This window comes from Anabrus simplex, chromosome 4 (assembly GCF_040414725.1).
Source record: "Anabrus simplex isolate iqAnaSimp1 chromosome 4, ASM4041472v1, whole genome shotgun sequence".
NCBI lineage: Eukaryota > Metazoa > Arthropoda > Insecta > Orthoptera > Tettigoniidae > Anabrus > Anabrus simplex.
The window spans coordinates 148,761,859-148,782,396 of record NC_090268.1 but is presented as its reverse complement, the minus strand read 5'-3'; positions in this window follow the sequence as shown (position 1 = coordinate 148,782,396).

Sequence of the window (20,538 nt, the reverse complement as noted above, 5' to 3'; positions counted from 1 at the left end):
CATATTTACTTTTTCTTAATATCATCCTCAATGATAGAGAGAAATTCATGAAGCTGTTCCTGATTTAGATGAAAGTAAATTTTAATTCTTCATCATTTTCATGCATTGCTTGAATCAAATGATGGAAATTACCATGAATTTTTTCCCTGCAATTTCACGAATACAGAATCTTATCCTCTTTCTGTTTCATTCTCTTTTTTCGTCTTACGCAAGAGCGGCCAATGAAAAGCAGTCTCCTCTTCAATTAATACACCATCTTGAAACGTCTGCCTAGCATAGCTTAGCTTATCATTTTATTCCTGACACAGAACAACATAGCTTCGCATTGCTTAGCATAGCGTGGCTTACTGTAGCTTATCTTAGCTTTCTATATGTGGCGGTTAGTGGGACCCGCACAAGGATTAGTGTCGGGCTCCGTGGCTAAATGGTGAGTGTGCTGGCCTTTAGCCACAGGGCTCCCATGTTCGATTCCCAGGAGGCTCAGGAACTTTAACCAACATTGGTTAATTTGGCTGGCATGGGAGCTGGGTGTATGTGTCGTCTTCATCATCACTTCATTATCACTTCATTCTCATCACGACGTGCAGGTCGCCTACGGGAGTCAAGTCAAAAGACTTGCACCTGGCGAGCCGAACATATCCTCGGACACTCCCGGCACTAAAAGCCGTATATGGCAATTCATTTCACCAGGATTAGTTCATTCGATAACTGGTAAAGATACGAAGGAAATCAGCACGATTTGTTCTGTATGATTTCGGACATACCGGTCTTGCTAGGAAAATGTTGCAAATTTTGGGCTGGGAAGACGTGAAAGTAAGGAGACGAACAGCTCGACTAAGCGGTATGTTTAGAGCTGTCAGTGGAAAGATAGCTTGGAATGACATTAGTTGAAAATGAAATGAAATGGCGTATGGCTCTTAGTGTCGGGATGTGTCCGAGAACTTCGGCTCGCCAGGTGCAGGTCTTTTGATTTGACTCCCGTAGGCGACCTGCGCATCGTGATGAGGATGAAATGATGATGAAGACGACACGTACACCCAGTCCCCCTGCCAAGGGAATTAACCAATTTATGGATAAAATTCCCGACCCTGCCGGGAATCGAACCCGGGACCCCTTTGACCAAAGGCCAGCACCCTAACCATTTAGCCATGGAGCCGGACACATTAGTTGAAATGTTGAGTGAAAATGTTAAAGGTAGGAAATATAATAATATGACGATAAAGTTGTAATTCAAGATGACAGGTGGAGGAAAATACTCGTTTATAGTATGATTAGAATAATTTACGAAAGTAGATATTCTATAAATTTCCAATTTCTTTGATGTTATTTAACAAATGATTAGGTAAACAAACTATATGGAACCTGCTACATGAATGACAGCCCTAAGTGCAGATCAGTGATGATTTATTTATTTATGTACTTATTTAATTAATTATTTTTTACATATTTTAAGGCATGCATCCTGTATCCAAAACAATCTTTCGTTTGGAGCAAGAAGGCAGACGTTACGCACTTTAGGTCTCTGTCTCTGTTTTTATTTCATTACCATATACGAAGTGTTAGCCTGCCTGGTGGCGTTGAAATCTACTGTAAACGGTCTAACAACGTGTTTAGCCCGTTCGAGTCCCTTTTGGTCGAAAAAGTATTCACAGTTGGCCGGCAGGGGAGGGCAGATGGTGGTGTACAATTCCTGATCACTTTATTGCGTGCCAAAATCCTGGATTAAATTCTAAACCTCTCCTCAATGCTCATATGACGCTGTTGATGGTGATTCGTCCGTCGGATGGGGATGTTAAGACGTGAACAAACCTCTTAGTGCTGTTCGACAGGAGTAGGCTATGTGCCAGCGCCATGTTCCCCTTCCTACTATCATATATCATGTCATTCATTTCATTAATTTATCTGATAAGGTTGATGTCAGGAAGGGTATCCGGTCATAAAAAAAAACGGCCACGACAGATTCATCTCACCTGACACTAGACCCCGCAGAGAAACTGTAACGTCCTACTGCCATAACCTCTACATCGACGTTCTACGAGTTTCTGCAAACTTCGTCGCATGTACATCTCCACATACTCTACAAGTTTATGTTTCTACAAGACTATAATGCTATTATTATTGTCTGCTCTGCTTATCAATACTTCTTCCTATCATCAGAATTACCTTACTTTGCTCACCTGTCGTTACCCTCCGACCTTTCTCGACACACTGACCGCTGTCTTTCTGTCTGCCTCGCACCTACTACGTCATCTGCTACGTCACTTGATCTTTCTCGAATGAACTAGTCTTCGCTTTCGGGCGTGTATATATTGGACTGCTTGGCCCGTCTTCGGCAGACTGGCATCATCCTTTGTAAATAGTGTGTGTGTGTGGAGGGACTACGGACCTCGCACGGCTTGCCGTGTGCTGCGCCATTTTCTTCCCTACGAGCTGATGGAATTATTCTGAAAGGACTTTGGTGAGCTAAACATATCATTTGCTAAACTTGTTTTTGGAAACTTTAATACTCGGCCTGTTTCGGCATGTTGAGTGGTGGCATGCTATGAAAACTTTCAAGGCCTTGGTTTCGAGTTTAATTTATTGCCACCTTCAAAACTGATTAAGTTTAATTGATTCTTAGTGCTGAATACTTGGTGATGTGGACTGAGCCTAAACATCGTCAAACAGAAAATTTTCACAACTTTAGACGATTCTAAAAAAATCTATTGGCAGATCAGACATTCTCCAGCATTACGCAGTCGGAGTTTCCTTTCTTTTCATCCTCACTTGTCCTTATTGTACTGATCCTCCTTTTTACCCTACCCTTTTTTCTTTTATTAGGTGTGTATACTTTTTGTATTAGGGCGCCCTGGAGGCGTATTTGGGTTTTTTAGTGTGGCCAAATATTTTCTTGATCCTCATGGTAAAAACTGTTACTTGTTGCCTCGAAATTTGATCAGATAATAATATTTAGAAATATCTTCTGAGGTGATTGTGTGTGTGACACCTCTCTATTTAAAATATAAATGGTAATATTTGAGAAAACTGGTTTTGGCCGAGATTCACGCTGACACAGTGATTCTATTGTAACGATTTTTCTTTTTTTTTTAATTTTTTGTCCTAACTTATCTGAGGGTTAGTCCCCTTTCAAAACGGGGACCCGAGCTGTTTTGTCTTGGTAAATCAATGCCTGGGATTTTTTTTCTCGGACTATATTTTCTTGTTTAACAAGGTGCATATTATATATATATATATTGGTCAAATTTAATCTGTAGGTTTTAGCTTAATTATCCCTTTGATTATTTCCTACAATATCCAGAGTATATTTGAGGATCTTGTTTTTTCCAAAAATGTTAATGTGTGCTGTATTCTCGTTAAAGCTGCTGTTTCCAATACACTTGGTCATCTAAAAACTTTTAGCAACGTGGTGTTCTTTTTTTATTTTTATTTTTTGGTACCATCCACGGTAAACCTCTCCTACTATCCCTCCCCCAGTATTGCTTCTGCTCACTCTGCTGCTTTCTTGTTTTATGTGATCGACTCCTCGCTGCAGTGTTGCCTATGCACAGACCTCGTTTTAGTGGTTTAAGTGTGTTGCACATAACGTCACATATGGTAGCAGACATTTTTTTCTTCCCCATTTTCATCATATTCTCTTGTTTAAATTGATACACTTTTTTGGTTTCTCCTTAGATCTTTTCGCATTTTATATTGGTTGTTCTAGTAACACTATGGCTTGCTTTTCGGATAATTTTCGATTGGGCGCCGATAGCGTTTCATCTCCACCCCCACTATATCATACTCGGTCTTTACCTGAGGTTTCGACTAGTAACTTAATCTCCTTCTCTGATACCCCAACATTATCTTCCCGTGTTAATTCTTCCGCTTTGCTCAGTGATTCAGAGGGCAAGCCCTCCTCATTACCTCAACTTCATTCTATGCCTCCCGATCCACATTTCTACCCCCCTCCCCCTTCACTACCTCAATACACGCCTGCTGATGCCTCTCTCAATGTACAGATCATAAAACAATCTCTTGATCAAGTCCCTAAATTACAATCTACTGATCCTCGGAGTTTGACCTTGTGGCTCTTTTCTGCACGAAAATTTCTAAATATTGGTTTAGCTTCTTTTCCTCAGTTAATGGGATTACTGTCCCCTAAAACAACCGGGTTTTTTACTAAATTTTGGGTTGATAATATGTCAAGTTTTTCCAATTGGTATCAACTTCGGAATGTCATACACAACTATTTCTTACCTTATGAAATACGTTGCAAGCTGAGCCTTGAATTTATTCGTCGTCATCAACTTCCCACTGAACCGGCTCATGACTATCTTGATTCGATTACGACCTATAGTGATATTTTAAACATTGCTCACTCGGTCAATGATTTAATTTCTATCGTTCAATTCTACGCTACTCCTTCCTTTCGGCAGCTTTTCGATGCCTTAAATCCTCCTACGTCCATGTTTCAGCTTTTTAATTTAGCTCAATCTCACGCCATTCATTCTCTTGGAGATATTTCTTATTACTCATCTATCCCCCCTCCTCTCCATTCTCGTCCTTTACCTTCTACATCCGTTCCTTCTGCTAATACTCCTTCTCCTATTATTTGCTTCCGTTGTAAAGGAAAGGGTCATATATCTCGGAATTGTGCTACTCCCTATTCGGGAAACGTAGTTTACCCGCGTCATTAGACAGTAGGCGTAACAATGGGCAAAATCTGTCTTCTCTTCTTCAGTCCCCCTCTACTCTTGTTTCAAATGTTCGATCTTTGCCGTCTGAATTTTCTTCTCAACTTATTTTGACGGAAAGTTCGTCATTTTTACCTCCTACTTCTCATATTGTCTTGACTATTAATAATGTCCCTTCCGTCGCTCTTCTTGATTCAGGGGCTGCTGTTTCTTTAATCAGTTTATCTTTCTTTGAATCTCTGAAAAAGGTATTTTCTCACCTTCATTTTCTTCCTTCCACTGTCCGTTGTGTTTCGGCTTCTAATTACCCTATTGATGTTCTTGGTCATATTTCTCTCACTGTTAAAATTCAACATTTTTCTTGGCCGTTTACCTTTCTTGTTGTTTCGGAATTATCTTGTCCTCTTATTTTAGGCTATGATTTTTTTTCCCACACTGGTCTTATTTTTGATTCTATGAACTCTACGATTTCTTTTCATTTTTCAAAAACGGTTATTCCATTAATTAATATTGCTGATTATCCTTCTTCAACTTCATCCATGTCTCACAGTATCAATTCTATTCATTCTGATCAAATTGATTCTTTGTTAACTGAATTTTCTGATGTCATTACTCCTGTTCTTGGTACGGTCAAAAATTTCAAGGCTCATATTGACTTAATTGATTCTACTCCTGTTCGTTCATCCCCCTATTTTCTCAGCCCTCCTCGCATGAAAATTTTAAATCAATTAATTGATAAAATGCTTCAGGACAAAACCATAATTCCTTCTTCTTCTAATTATGCTTCCCCTGCCTTTATTGTCGATAAACCCGATGGATCTTCGAGATTTATCGTGGATTATCGTAAATTAAATGGGCGTATACTCTACGATTCCTATCCTATGCCCAAATTGCAGTCCGCTTTTCAACATTTTTCTAACGCCAAATATTACTCCATTTTCGATCTTAATTCTGCATACAATCAAATTCCCCTAGATGAAATTAGCTCCCGTTACACTGCCTTTATTACTCCTAATGGTCTTTTTCAGTTTAAGAAACTTCCTTTCGGACTTAATTTAGGCTCTCAAATTATGCAACGCTTTGTTGATTCACTTTTTTCTGACATAAAATATCAATATTTGTTCCCATTTATTGATGATATTTTGATCTATTCCCCTGATCTTTCCACTCACCTACAGCATGTTCGTGAAGTATTAACGCGTCTTCGTTCCGTGGGTTTAACGGTTAATCCTTCTAAAGTTTTAATTGCTCAAACTTCGATTAAGTTTCTAGGTCATATTCTCAGTTCTAATGGTGTTGCTGTCGATCCGGATAGGGTTTCTGCCATCCATAAAGTCCCACCCCCACAGAACTTAAAGCAGTTACGTTCCTTTCTTGGTATGGTCGGATTTTATGGAAAATATATACCTAATTTTTCCCATATTTCCGAACCTCTTAACTTATTGAAACGCAAAGGCGTAAAGTTTCACTGGGGTGACTTACAGCAAAATGCCTTTTCCTGTTTAAAAACCAAACTATCTCAAGCTCCTCTCTTACAAATTCCTGATTTTAACATTACATTTGAGCTTTCTACTGATGCTTCCGATGTCGCCATTGGCGCTGTCTTGCAACAAACTATACAGGGCGAAACCCGCCCTATTGCCTATTATAGTCGTTTACTATCACCTGTGGAACGTAAATATTCCGTTTATGAACGGGAAGCACTTGCTTTAATCCTTTCAATTGAACATTTTTCCGACTATCTCGATCATCGCGAGTTTATCGTCAGCACTGACAACCAGGCACTTTCTTGGTTACTTAATAATGCTCCGAAAATCGGACGTACTGGTCGCTGGTTGCTTCGTTTGTCACGTTTCAAATTTTCTTTGAAATTTATTTCTGGTTTTCAAAATTCGGTCGCTGATGCGTTGTCTCGCCTATTTGACGATCATCATCTTGCTGATTCCGAAATACACCACCTTCCGGTTGCTATGGTAAATTCTATTTCTTCTCTTACTGATTTTCCTTTGTCCTTTCAGTCCTGCCAAGACCATCAAAATCTCGATCCATACTGCCAACAATTGAAAAACGATATTTCTTCTAATGATTATTCTGGGCCTTTTCGCATTGTAAATCAACTTCTTGTCTTTAAACCTACTCCTCGGGCTACTCCTCGTCTGGTTCTCCCCTCCGCATTACGCCCCATGATATTTCAATATTTTCATGGATCCCCTACTGGTGGACATTTTGGAATGGCGAAATCTTATTCTCGCATTGCCTCTCAGTTTTATTGGCCCCAAATGCGAAAGGATGTTTTCTCTTGGGTCCGATCTTGCGACCTGTGCCAAAAGCATAAGCCCCAAAATCATCAACCTTTTGGGACATATGCAGCCTCTCCCTCTACTTACCCGGCCGAGAAATTCTATATCGACATTGTCGGTCCTTTGGTCAAATCTTCCAAATCAAACTCCTACATCTTTACTTTATTGGATGGTTTTTCCAAATTTCTTGTTGTACGCCCATTACGTAACATTTCTTCCCAGATTATCATTAATTTACTAACTAATCACGTTTTTCCTCTTATAGGCATTCCTAAAATTCTGGTCTCTGATAACGCGTCAATTTTTACTTCCAAAGTTTTTTATAATTTCTGTTTTTCTTATGGTGTCAAAAAGGTCTGTACCTCACCCTATCACCCTCAGGCAAATGTTGTTGAACGTTACCACCGGAATCTTAAATCTTTTCTTTCCATTTTTCATTCCCAAGATCAAAAGTCATGGGATACTGAACTCCCTCACTTTTGTCTAGCTTTAAATGCTACTGTTAATGACTCTACCTCCTTTTCTCCCGCTAAACTCTTCTTGGGAAGAGATCTTCATACTCCTCTATCTTTAAACTGGAACCTACCCTCTTTATTGCTTACCCCTCCTCATTTACTCACTGACTCTCAACTTCGGGAAGCTCTTGGTAATTTAAATCATGCCAGGGACCTTTACCGTAAAACATGTAATTCCCGTCTTCGTCCGCCTAAGTTCAAGCTTTTTGATCAGGTTTTGTTAAAAAACCATCCCATTAGTTCTACCCAACATCATATTTCGGCTAAGCTTTCCCCTTTATGGATTGGCCCATACCGAATTCTTTCTTTCCCTTCTTTGGTTACTGCTCAATTGCAGTCTCTCTCCAACCCTCAGGATATTCGGCAGGCCCATTTTTCCGAACTTAAGAAGTTTTCCTCCTGAACCTTCTTGCGTACTGAGGGAGAGTCCCTTTTTGTTTATTATTTGGTATTTGGATTTATCTTCTGTTTGCTTTGTTTGTTCTGGTCCACATCTCTGAAAATTTATTTTTCTCTCTTGGCTCACCCAGTCCTTTTTTTTTCTTTTCCCTCCACCCACACACACTTTTGATGTCAGACTCTCCCATGCCCCTTTCTTGTATTGTTCTTGCTTTTTATTTTCATGGGAAACTTCCTGTCATTTTTATATTTGGCCACTTAGTCTACTATGTATTGGTCCAGACCGCTTTTCATTGTTCCTACTTCCTTCTTCTTTCCTTTTTCCCTTTCCCTTCTTTTTCTCTGTTTTCCTTGTTTTGCTTGCTTCTTGTTTTCCATACTTCTGTTGTTCCTTTTTCTTTTTTCCGATACTGCGTTTCTTCTGGTCGCCGATCATCGATTCCGGTGGAGAAGCTGCTCTTGGACATCCCTGCTGCTGCTGCTGCTGCTGCTGCTACGCCTACTTGCTTTCGCCCATCCTTCGGATTCCGCCCGGTGGCAGGAATATGTAACGTCCTACTGCCATAACCTCTACATCGACGTTCTACGAGTTTCTGCAAACTTCGTCGCATGTACATCTCCACATACTCTACAAGTTTATGTTTCTACAAGACTATAATGCTATTATTATTGTCTGCTCTGCTTATCAATACTTCTTCCTATCATCAGAATTACCTTACTTTGCTCACCTGTCGTTACCCTCCGACCTTTCTCGACACACTGACCGCTGTCTTTCTGTCTGCCTCGCACCTACTACGTCATCTGCTACGTCACTTGATCTTTCTCGAATGAACTAGTCTTCGCTTTCGGGCGTGTATATATTGGACTGCTTGGCCCGTCTTCGGCAGACTGGCATCATCCTTTGTAAATAGTGTGTGTGTGTGGAGGGACTACGGACCTCGCACGGCTTGCCGTGTGCTGCGCCATTTTCTTCCCTACGAGCTGATGGAATTATTCTGAAAGGACTTTGGTGAGCTAAACATATCATTTGCTAAACTTGTTTTTGGAAACTTTAATACTCGGCCTGTTTCGGCATGTTGAGTGATGGCATGCTATGAAAACTTTCAAGGCCTTGGTTTCGAGTTTAATTTATTGCCACCTTCAAAACTGATTAAGTTTAATTGATTCTTAGTGCTGAATACTTGGTGATGTGGACTGAGCCTAAACATCGTCAAACAGAAAATTTTCACAACTTTAGACGATTCTAAAAAAATCTATTGGCAGATCAGACATTCTCCAGCATTACGCAGTCGGAGTTTCCTTTCTTTTCATCCTCACTTGTCCTTATTGTACTGATCCTCCTTTTTACCCTACCCTTTTTTCTTTTATTAGGTGTGTATACTTTTTGTATTAGGGCGCCCTGGAGGCGTATTTGGGTTTTTTAGTGTGGCCAAATATTTTCTTGATCCTCATGGTAAAAACTGTTACTTGTTGCCTCGAAATTTGATCAGATAATAATATTTAGAAATATCTTCTGAGGTGATTGTGTGTGTGACACCTCTCTATTTAAAATATAAATGGTAATATTTGAGAAAACTGGTTTTGGCCGAGATTCACGCTGACACAGTGATTCTATTGTAACGATTTTTCTTTTTTTTTTAATTTTTTGTCCTAACTTATCTGAGGGTTAGTCCCCTTTCAAAACGGGGACCCGAGCTGTTTTGTCTTGGTAAATCAATGCCTGGGATTTTTTTTCTCGGACTATATTTTCTTGTTTAACAAGGTGCATATTATATATATATATATTGGTCAAATTTAATCTGTAGGTTTTAGCTTAATTATCCCTTTGATTATTTCCTACAATATCCAGAGTATATTTGAGGATCTTGTTTTTTCCAAAAATGTTAATGTGTGCTGTATTCTCGTTAAAGCTGCTGTTTCCAATACACTTGGTCATCTAAAAACTTTTAGCAACGTGGTGTTCTTTTTTTATTTTTATTTTTTGGTACCATCCACGGTAAACCTCTCCTACTATCCCTCCCCCAGTATTGCTTCTGCTCACTCTGCTGCTTTCTTGTTTTATGTGATCGACTCCTCGCTGCAGTGTTGCCTATGCACAGACCTCGTTTTAGTGGTTTAAGTGTGTTGCACATAACGTCACAAAACGGGCAAGGGTTGTACAAAAAATACGAAGTGTTCATGTACGACGACGTTATGCAGCAAGGAATGGTTACAGCCAGTGAGAGTGTTGAATTAGAGGTAATGCTCGAAGTGAAGAATGCACATAATTACACCACTGAAATGTGCGAAAATGAGAGATTTAATGGACCTGACAAAACTTATATTGGAGAAGGTGATATGTGGTTCCACAGTGAACTGCAATATAATGGCCCGGCATCGGATGGACCAAAATAATCTGAAGGAGAATTCTGTGCGTGAAGTCCAAGACCTTCCAACACTCAGAGGGTATTATGTAAAGAGAAAGGATTGCATGTAAATTTCTTGCTTTTCTTCACGCTTATCGAGGCTACTTGTTTAACGGGCTGCTTTTTTAACGTCGCAATAACACACTGAGGGCTTTCAGCTACGTAAGAATGGGAAAGGACTTGATTGGGAAAGAAGCGGCCGTGCGGTTGGCGTTGCGCAACTGTGAGCTTGCATTCGGGTGATAGTGGCTTTGAACCTCGCTGTCAGTAGACCTGAAGATTGTTTTCCACACATGCCAAAGGCTGGGGCTGTACCTAAAGTAAGGTCACGGACGCTTCCTTTCCACTCCTAGCCATTTTCTATACCAATCCACTCGTCGCCACAAGACCTATCTGTGTCGGTATGATGTACAGCAAATCGTGCAACGAAAAAAAATCAGAAACCTACATTCCACTGTATGATCACTAGTATCAGAATTGAGGAAAGAACTTCATCACACCAATTTCTGTTGCTACGTTTGTCTGATTTTCTATCTATCTAATCTACACGCTTCCACGGACCACCACCAAAATTTAAACCAAGCTCCATAGAGCACTCGGAATGGTTATAGGGGTACTTATATTGTCAAAATTAAATTTAAGTCTATGTTGTCAGGGGGCACGAGACGGTACACTTTGAAGAGTGCACACTATCAACAATGTTCCATATATGACGATTTTCTCATATTATTATTATTGTGTTTGTCAGCGAGGGTCGGTGAGATACGATACCAGTTCTCACGTGGCAAGGCTGGTGGCTGCTGTAGACGGGTTGGTGGGCGTGTGTTCCATGCCAGGGCTATTACAGCGACCAGTCTAATTATTTTTTTTATTATTTTTTTAGGTGGTAGTCTGGGGTTGGGCTTTGGGTAGTTAGTAGTGCGGTATCGTCCTGCATGTGTGCTGGCTATCCGCGTATGTGTGGGATGATACTGAGTAGATGTAGAGGTAGTAAATGTAGTTAAGTAGTTTTAAGAGAGATGTAGTTGCTATTATTGCTTGTTTTCCTTTGTTTCGCTCTGTCTGTCTTTATTGCCTGTAAGCCGATGGTGTACCTAGGGTGGGCAATAAAGATATGTATGTATGTATATTATTATTATTATTATTATTATTATTATTATTATTATTATTATTATTATTATTATGGAATTTCTAGTATGATTTTATATAAGAAGATATGAATTTTCGTTGCATTGTTATCATTTTTATTAAATTCATGGAAGTAAATGAAATATAACATAACCTCTACAAATGATGATATGGCAATAAATACATTGCGAAAATGATGCTGAAGATAACCATATTAATGTTTTCGCCATGTAAATGATGACTTATCGCGCGTTCCTCTTCTTGTTAAGAATATATCCCACTGCTAGTACAAAACAGGGGCTGCCTGGCCGAGGCGATAAAGGCGTGCTCGGTTCGCCCGGAAGGACGTGGGTTCGAATTCTTGTCAGGTTGTAAAATTTAAGAAACGAGATTTCCACTTCCGGAGGTTCATATGACCTTGAGGTTCACTCAGCCTACACTAATAATGAGTACCAGGTTAATTCCTGTGGGGCAAAAGCGGCCAGGCTTAGAGCTAACTACTCTACCCTATCACGTGCCGCGGTTAACAATGGTGGAAGCCTTCACCTTCCACTTCTCCAAGGGCCTTCATGGCCTGTACGGAGATGACTTTGTCTTTGTCTTTTGCTAGTCCAAAACTCACACCTGTTGCTTGTCTTTCCTCTGTGTTAAGCCGTAAATGGAACACATGTTTTCTGTAACATTTACGGAACACATGGGTCTTCGGGACCCATACTATATTTCTGTTGTTTTTATTACGATCAGTTTACATTTAAGACAAATTATTATCATACTGAATGTCCTAAAGCTTTGTCTTGTCCTATGATAATTCGCAGTCGTGGGAAGATCATGGTTGGCACATGATAACTGTATCATGAAAATCCTCTATTTATGAATCTATTCAAAAATAAATTTCTACATGTACCTACAATCTACTTAAGAAGTTATTTTCATACCTTCGTATTCCAGAAACATGGGTTAATCTTCTAATATCATAATTACACATTTTGAGAGGCGGGCATAGATTTCTGCAATGGTCCATTCTCTTATGAATGTATGAATATGAATTATTGATGGAAGAAACGACAGAAGCTAAATTAACGGTTTACTATTGAAATGGTATTAAAATACACCAACGAATTGTGCCCTAACAACAGTAACAAAAAAATCAATGAAAAATTAGACACTACAACACCGTAGTAAGACCATCTGTACTGTACGCCTCAGAATGCCTAAACATGACCCGGAAAGGACAACTCAGAAAACTAGAACTGAAAGAGCGAAAGATCCTCAGAAGGATTATGGGTCCCATTAAAGAAGGAGGTGGCTACAGAATCAGGCACAACAAGGAACTGTACAGTAAAATAGAGCATTACAACAGCTATGAGGAAGAGAAGACTAATCTTCTATGGTCATGTAGTCAGGATGGACAGCCAGAAACTCACTTCAAGAATCTTCAACACTATCTAGAGGGAAAGCAACAAATGCCAAATGGACGAATTTAGTACGGAAAGACCTGCAATACCTAAACATTGATCACATTGAAATTTACAACCGAGATAAATTCAGAAAGTTAGTCAAGACATCTGACTCTCTCCAGTCACTAACAACTAAATCACTGCGTCCAGGAGTAGGAGTGAAATGGACTCAAGAAAGAAAAGACATCCATAGCGCTAAAATGAAAGAATACTGAGCTAAGAGGAAGAAAAGAGCTCACCAGAGTTAAGAACCACGTGGTCCATCGTAGGCCTAAACGAAGAAGAAGAAGAAGAAGAAGAAGAAGAAGAAGTAATAATAAAATAATATCAAGAAGAATAATGAACTGTTCCATAGGCTTATGTCCATAGAAACAAGCAATGTACATCGCATCACGGTTTTTGCCATAGAAATATTTAGCATTCTCAGTCTCAGTGGCACTTTCTTCTGAACACGTATCATGATCACTTATTTGAAGTTCACTAGTATCACTAATGTCATCACAGTCACTCACAGGTTCGTCCAGCAGTGCATGAATAGGGTTGTCGTCATTTGTAATTCTTGAAGTAGCCTAAATTTGTGACACTAATGGAATACATGGGTGCGCAGGACCCGACTTCGATTACCACAGCTAAGTAAAGAAACTTGGCAAACCAAAAATACAAGCATCTGACTCAATACTGAGACGTAGGAGAGTAGCGGGTACTGCATAACAGGATAGGCAACTGTTGCAGAGTAATTACCAAATAAATTCCTGCGTGGGTCCTGAAGACCTTTGTGTTCCAGTTACGGATTAAAACAAAATGCTATCAAACGCTGCCAAATGTTTTCAAATCTTGTCAAAACTTCAGCAATGTTGAACAGTCTTTGACAATTGTTTACAGTCTTTCTTGTGAATTATTGAACTAAGAGAAAACTCTTCTGGTGTACAACAGGCGTTAGACTCTGCTCCTTGCCTCCCAAGGCAAGTGTCCATCCCGTGCGGCGTACACTACATACTCTCGTAGTATGTTCATATGTGGGAATCCACTTGCTTTAGGAAAATCATCGCAGCTCTAAACTCTTTCCTGTTGGGGCTGTACTTTAATTTATTAAGACCACGACCACTTACTTCCCACTCCTTGCGCTTTCCTCTCTCATCGTCGCCATAAGACCAGTGTGACCTAAGACTAGTTGTAAGAAAAACTTTCTCCGTATAGCCATCACAAACAACGAGTTTCATGAAGAATGTGTAATGACATACAGATGCTAGATTCAAATATGAAGATAGCTCTAAGCTAAGTTTACACTTTACTTCATCCCTGTATTTTTACATCTTAAAGAAGTTTCTATTTTATCTTTCCAGCCAACTCATGTTTTCTTTCCGTTGTTTACAGTTAACCAGGCGCTCATTACAAATTTAGGTTCGAGTTATTATAAAAAATATGCATTTTAAAATGTGCCCTGCGCATGACACCTCTTCGGGCACAAGGTTATTCAAATCCAACCAGCACACAGCACTCATTCTGCCAAGTAGTAGAATTTGTTTATATCTACAATACATAGTAATTTTACCGGGCAAGTTCAAATCTTGCGCCAATTGAAACTCCTTCAGGAGAAGCTCTGAACTTTACTACTGAACTAATTCTACGGTTTATCAGAAGATGTCACTGAGTGTTTTTGATTTGCTTTTGTTTTTCATGGATCAAGAAGTGTGGACATTCTCTAACAGATGTCTCTACCAAAAACTATGGTAATACACTCTGGTGTAATGGAATGTACTCTCCTGAAGAAATTTTGTATTCCTAAGTTTTGTTTTTACTAAATTTTGTTCCGTGGTTTGTGGGTTGGCAACATTAATCCCTTCTTTCCGCCTGTTTTTAATTTAACCAATCACTAATTTCTGTAATTAATTTTCCTCCAATCATTGCTTTCTTCTTCGAATTTCCATGTGTAATTATTTGGGGGGTGTGTCTACTCTTTCCTGAAAGGTCTCGAATTTTCCACGAGGGTATAAAAACTGCTGATTTTCTTTCCTCGGGGCCACTTCAGTAACATCTAACTTAGTGTGTGGATATGTAGCAGGGGGCGGGAAGCGCCTCCTTCTTCAAGAAGCAGCTCTTCAACGAGGTAATGGCCTGTTAACTTTATTTCTTGCTAGCTCAGCAGTTTAACTCTACCATTTTAAAATGTAAATTCATCTTCTATCCATGTAAAAACTACAAATATATTTTACTATAAAGCGGGGATAGAGAGTGCTGTACCCTCTCGAGCTCCCCTTCATTTTGAAATTGAGGTGACTACGTTTTCATAACCGTTTCTACGCTTCCTTAATGTATTAAAGTTTTCTCATACGGGTCACCTCCCTGGCTTGGGATTAGCCCCTGTGTATCGGCCTAGAGCCATTTAGGATTTAAAGTGTAGATTTAGGAGTGCAAATTCACGCCTCCATCCTTTTGTTTTGGGCCATTTAAATTAACCTAGTTTTTGCACACTAAGGCCCAGTAGGTCGAGTACGAGATACCCCTCTGTCTTTATTATGCCTTGATGGCAGTTTGTGTAAAAGTCCGTTATTGCCTTTATAGGCTCCAAACATCGAGAGCGGGATAGCTCTTTATAGGGTTGTGGTAAAACTGCCTTAGAGAGGCTTGACATGTAAAGTTGAGAGCTAATGCTCCATGTAATTAAGGGTGTTCTGCCCTTTGGTATTTTATTGTTGTGAGCTGAGAGCTCAGAAATTATACTTGGGACTCGAAGCCCAGATCTTGTAATAACCCCCAAAACCTTGTAAAAAACCCCTGAACGGGGAAAATTATTTTTTCTTGCCTTTCGTTGTTAATTCACCTAGTGGAAATTGTTAAATATTGTTATCTGTTATTTGTTGATTTTGAAAAGAAAATATAACCTTTGTTAAAGTTTTAAATTAACTTTTATTTTGTAGTTGAGACCTATTCCAGCCCGCACCTTATTTCACCTCCGTCTACCACGGATATCTCCGTAAGAATAATAATAATAATAATAATAATAATAATAATAATAATAATAATAATAAAACACGTAACAAAACTCAGTGTGCTAGAATGCTAAATTGATTCACTACAAAACTGTAATCCTTCCAGCAGCTTTATATGCAACAGACTCTGAATACCTTCTCAGATAAAAGAATATGCAACAGAGAAAAAAATAATCCTAAGGAAATTTATGGGGCCTATTTGGGAGAATGTCAAATACATAGATAGGAACAAGACTTACACAAAGCTTCAGAAAAAATTGACCGTGCTTTCAGAAAAAAGGAGATAAAGATTCTTTAGTCTCCTGTACGGAATGGACAAAGACAGATAAACAAAATAATTTTTTGAGCAAAAGTCCAACCCCTCGTCCACGTAGTGGGAGATGGGCAACGTCATCAAGCAGTGAATAGCCTGTGTGGGTGAAGTTCAGTGGGGACTGTGGGTGTCCCGAGACCGCTACGGTAGCTGTGAAGGTCCTATAGGAATTCTGAGAAAGATGGTGGCTAACGGGGCTCTGGTGAAGTCGCGACAGGCCTAGCAAGGCGTCGATGGGTATTAACTTGCTTTCAAGGAAACAATGAACGATAAGCTGGACGGATGTAACAGACGATGGCCCTGGCGAGGAACAAGATTACGAATTTGCACACTGAATATACAAACATTGACCAGAAAAGTAGAAGAGGTCGTAGACATGATGGAAAGGAGAAAACTGGAGGGCTGGCAGAGACTAAGTGGAGGGGCGAGGGTAAGAGAGGGCTGCAGAATGGTTTTTGGTTGTACTGGATAGGAAATGATGAGGGAAAGCGAAATGGAGTAGGAGTGGTTGAAAGAAATGGATTGAAAGAGGAAGTAAAAGGGATAAGTGACAGGTTGATAAAAGTCAAAATAACAGCCAAAGGAAAAACTTGGGAAATTATACAAGTGTATGATCCACAAGTACGATGCACGCGACAAGGGAAAGATGGCTTTGGGGAAGAATTGGAGAGACAATTGAACGGACAAAATAAAGTGGTAATGGGGAACTTCAGCGCCCATGTAGGCATGGAAAGGAAGGGTAATGAGAACGTGCTTGGAGCGGAAGGATGGGGAAATAGGAATAGGAATAAGAATGGAGAAAGACTACTGGATTTGTGCAAAAGAAATGGGATGATTGTCTGTAACTCGTAGTTCAAAAAGAGAGAAAGAGATAACGTGATATAGCAGTAACTGGTCTAGGAAATCCATTGTAGATTACATGATCTACGACTGGGAAATGAAGAAGAATGTTATACATGTAAGGGTAATTCCATCAGAGGTCCTAGATAGTGACTACAGAATATTGGTAATGAAAATGAGAACAAGGACGGAAAGAAAGAGATCAGAGAAGCACGAAAGACGTATCAAAATATGGAAACTGAAGGAAAAGGAAACCAAGGAAGAATACCAGGAAAAAATAAGATTGAACTTACCAACAGATGATACAAAAACAGGAGAGGAAGAATGGGAAAGTTTCAAGATGACGCTAGTAAAAACTGCAGAGGAGAACTAGTGGCAGGAAAAGATGCAAGGAGACCCCATGGTGGAACTACAGAATCAAAGCGGCAGTTAGGGAGAAGAATAAAGCTTTCAGAGTGTGGTTTCAACAGAGGACAACGGAGACAAGATTATAAGACGAAAAAGGAGGAAGCTAAAAGGGTTGTAACAGAGGAGAAGAAAAAGTGGATGGAAAGGTGGACAAACATGATGGAAGAGGATAGCAAAGGAAATAAAAAAATACTGTATGAAAGGGTCAATAGTAAGAGGAAAAGCATGAGAGAAGATGTTATAATGATAGGCAAGAAAGGAAATGAAGTGCAGGAAATGGAGAAACTCAAAGTAATGTGGAAGGAGTATTTTGAAGATTTACTAAACCCAGAAGGATGCACGGAGGAGGAAAATAGAAGCAGGGAGGAAGTAAGAAATGTGGAGAAAGAAAATGACTTAACATGGGCAGAAGTGGAGCTAGGACTGGACAAGATGAAAGGAGGGAAAGCCCCAGGGTTAGATGAAGTGAGTATTGAAGTAGGGAAACAGTGGCATTATCGTGTGTTGAAAGCAGTATGGAAGGAAAGTAGGACACCTGAAGATTGGACGAGGGGGTGATCATACCCGTTTTCAAGAAGGGGAATAGAAGAGAGTTTAAGAACTATAGGGGAGTCACATTGATATGCCACTGTGCAAAGGTGTTTGACAAGATTCTGGAGAATAGGATCAGAAAGATGGTTGAAAGAAAAGTTAAGAGCAGTATGGCTTCAGATCTAGAAGGTGTACAGTAGACCTAATATTCGCAGTGAGACAGCTACAAGAGCGTCATTACGAATGGGGTGAGGATCTTGTGATGGCTTTCGTGGACTTTGAGAAAGAGTATGACTGTGTGTGTAGAAACAAGGTATGGGAAGCCTTACAGAGAAAAGGTGTCGAGGAACAGACCGTAGAAAGAATGAAGGATATGTATGCCTACAATGGGAATGCCAGTTGTGTGAAAATAGGAGGAGAGAGAACAGGCTGGTTTGAGAAAAAAGGTGGATTAAAACAAGGAAGTGTTCTGTCACCTTTGCTCTTCGTAGTGACAATCGACGAGATAATGACAAAATTGGCAATAAAAATTGGAGAAGGGGTTGATGTTTGCAGATGACTTGTTAGTCTGGGGAGAAAAGGAAGATGATACCCAGGAACAGTTAGATGCTTTGGTAGATGAGGTGGAACAATCTGGAATGAAATGTAATGCCCAAAAGAGCGAGATAGTGATCACAACCAGAAAGAAGGAGAGACCTACTAGAGGGATATTGGTTGGAGGGGAGCAACATAGGAAGGTAGAGAGTTTCAAGTACTTGGGAAGTATCATAGCGGAAAGTGAAAGAAATGATAGGGAAATAATCGAGCGTGGAAGACAATCAGGAGCATTCCTGAAAACTGTCAGAAGCCTGGTGTGGAGCAAGGATGTCCCTCAGAGAAGGTGATATACAGGATGTACTATATACCTATTCTGACGTACGCAGCTGAGACTTGGGTAATGAAGCAGAGAGCCGTGAGTAGGATACAGGCAAGTGAAATGAAGTTTCTGAGAAGCAGGATAGGAGTGACAAGATAAGATGTGAAATGAGAAGTTTCGAGATATAGTAAAAGAAGAGCCACTACAGAAAAGGATAGAGGCATCTGGACTTAGATGGTATGGACACATGAAGAGAATGACAGAGGAAAGGATACTGAGGAGGATGCACGAAATGGAGATAACAGGTAAACGGCCAAGAGGAAGAACAAGAGACAGGTGGATAAAAGGAGTGGAAGAGTGTGTACAGAGAGTGGAGAGGACTGGGCAAGAGTGACTAGGGAGAAGTGGTGGGAAGACAAGAGGAGGTGGAGAGGCTTCTGTTCCGAACAGACCCGGCCAACAGCTAGAAACTGCAGATGATAATGGTGCAAATTTAAAAAAAACACTAGCATTTTTCAAAGAATCGGAAGAAGATTTGGAACTACTCAAGATTAAAAACAATTTCACCATTCAATGAAAGATCAGAGCATAATTTGTGAGTCGATCAAGATTGTTATGTAAGGAACTAGTTTCCGTGCAAGTGTCACTCTGTGTAAGTGTGCGGAAATCTGTGATGTCTCATATCATTTGTGCATCTCCTAATGAACTGTCGAATAGCATTACCATTTGTGTTATCATCTTCTTGCTGTATCTCAGCCTATGTGCAACTTTGTGCGGAATAATCCCAGCGGCAAATTATGTTTAAGCAGAAGAAAGTTTGGACGTAGTCAGTACAAGTCGCAGGCAATGTGTACTTTTAATTGTTACTTGGAACTGCTTGTCTACAAAACACTTTAACGCATAAGGGAACTGCCTTATGGGGTCAATAAATATGAGCTTTGTACACCCGGCAGGACGTGAGTTCACATTCTAAAATCCAACCAAATCCACCACGATGAAGGATCATGAGGCATTTTAGGGAGTGGAATGTATTGTCCGCTATCTGCAAATTTCGCGTCAAGTTCTATGTAGAATAGAGTGGTTTACACTATACCCTACCGATTTTGCTCCGAGTATTGAACTCTTACATACCTTTATTGTTGTCTGAGTGAATCTCAGAGTCAAAAAATTGTCATTTATACTACAAAATATCCTGTTCTTGCTGAACCGATCGCGTCCTTTTCTGTTCTGCTAGCGAATCTTCATAACAAACCTGTCTTACTATCCCAAACTAGAACGTTAAAATTATCGAAATCTATATAAATAAAGTTGTATGGGTTTCGCTGTCTGTAATTTCGTTAATTTTTTCATATGTTTTGATATTTTTACGCGTTTTAGGTGAACTCATGACCATATAGCTTTCTTGGTCGGTCGGTCGGTCGGTCGGTCGGTCGGTCGGCCGGTCGGTTCACCATCCCGGGTAAATGGCTGAGTAGATCTCGACCAAGATTGGAAATTGCGTCATTGACAACATTCGTAAGAGGATAGCCCAGTCAGAAAAGAAAGAAGCTTCCCTCTAAACCTTAACTCTGCATATTCACTTATTTCTAAAAACCACGTCAAGCATTCTACGCCAAATGGAGCTGCATCCGTGGCTTCAACATTACCGCTGCTCATAATTTTGGCTCAGAAAGGAATGTAACTCTATCAGTATTATGTAACTGAGATTATCACTCACTACCAA